Source organism: Podarcis muralis, chromosome 1 (assembly GCF_964188315.1).
Source record: "Podarcis muralis chromosome 1, rPodMur119.hap1.1, whole genome shotgun sequence".
NCBI lineage: Eukaryota > Metazoa > Chordata > Lepidosauria > Squamata > Lacertidae > Podarcis > Podarcis muralis.
In genome coordinates, this window is record NC_135655.1 from 55,627,684 (window position 1) to 55,629,343 (window position 1,660).

A 1,660-nucleotide genomic window follows, 5' to 3' on the forward strand; every position below is an offset into this window, starting at 1 on the left:
TCTATATTCTTCCCTATTTTTTCATTGTTTTAGTCTGCTGTTCTTTCTTGCAGTCCACCTTGAGTGGTTTTGAATGGAAATATGGGGTATAAACAGTTTAATAAGTGAAGCAGTTGGTACTCATATTCACAATTGTTTCTAATGCCACTGGACGTAGCAGAAATACCTTTCTCTGCTCTACTCTACATCCTTTGCTAATGTTCAGTAGCTGAAAGTTCAGCGTTCCATAAGGCCCAGAGCAACTGTGAAACTATGTGATTTTATATATTGTAATATACAGTCTAGGAGAATCTAGATGAACCATCCACTTTTACCTCCTGTGTTAATGTTAAGTGGACTCTGTGTGTCACAGGCCGCGGCTCTGCATGAGAGATGGATTACCCTATATTGATAAATGTACAAAGGTCTTACGAAGGGGAGCAAAAATCTTGCGGCAAAAACTAGCCAGAGGTAAGCACCATTGAAGCCCATTGATTGAATCAGGAGAGAGTTAAGCACACTCTTTATTTATGTAATATTCCTCTCCAAGAGATGATGATAAAAGTTAGTCAAAATGTTTCTCCACATGGATGACTTTATCTCCCTTATTAATAAACCATTCTACATAGCTCTGAGAGCCCATCTTGCATTAGGGGTGCTCCCCTTCCCTCCATAAGTCAGGTTGGCTTGACCATAGCAGGCTCTGCTTACTTTGCTCCTTAATTAGACTCTCTGCGAGTTGGTGCTTGCCAGGCTGAAAGTCTCAGAATGTCCCCAAGCTCCAGTGTGAATAAGAGGAACCACAGATGTGATTTTCTCTCCCTCCCCCCCCCCCAATTTGAGGAAAAAGTCTTTCTTTGAAGACAAATTGCAAATCTTCCTCAGAAGACTTTCCCCACTCTCAGAAGAATACTATACTGTCCTAGATGCTGATGTGCTCCACAACATCTTCCTTAGAGATTTCAATCTTTCGTCAAGGCCACACACTGATTTCCATTAAAAAGTGTCCTTGGAATCAGAATTTCCCCATTGGCTTTCTACATTGAAGTTGACATAAAAATTTCACAGCAACTTCTCAGCTGCTCTGCTGTCAGTTTAATTACCCACCTTGAGCACCATTCCCCTTTCCGCTTAGAGACATAGGCGGCCCGCTCGTCATATATTGACTCTAATGTATTTTTAAAAGGTTGTATTGTTTACTGTACAATGCATGGCTGTCTACCGTTTGATTCATTGTTTTTTGATTCATGCTCCCATTCATCAAATTAGCTGAAGGAGCTTCTGCAAAAATCAAGCTGGGGATTTATTTGAGCAGGTAAACAAGAAACATACATAGCCATGACCATCCATGGGGGGGGGGGAGGGAACCCCCCGAAATTCATAGAAGCACAATACTGTTATTAGGGACAAGAAAAATGTCACAAAATTGTGAACAACCTTTCAAGTTCTTTAGAATTCCTCATCTATCTGGACAGCAAAACAGAGGAGTGGGGGGAGAGAACTGGCATGTTATTAAAACTATAAAATCTGTGATTTTGTAACTGTATGCAGGAGAAACTGTGCAGACCAAGGGCTCATCCACAGTTACCTTTTGTCCCGCTCTCTCATCCTTGCAAAGGGGCTAGGTTAATCTTCTCTGTATCATTCCAATTTTAGTATATGTGCTGCCGGGTTCAAGCAC

General features: G+C 41.3%; 1 non-coding gene across 1 annotated transcript; it reads right to left on the bottom strand.

Moving 5' to 3' along the window:
- Positions 1-1,555: 1,555 nt before the first annotated feature.
- LOC114585809 (U6 spliceosomal RNA) lies at positions 1,556-1,660 on the bottom strand. The gene has a single exon (XR_003703993.2). It is a non-coding gene; the product is annotated as a U6 spliceosomal RNA (small nuclear RNA).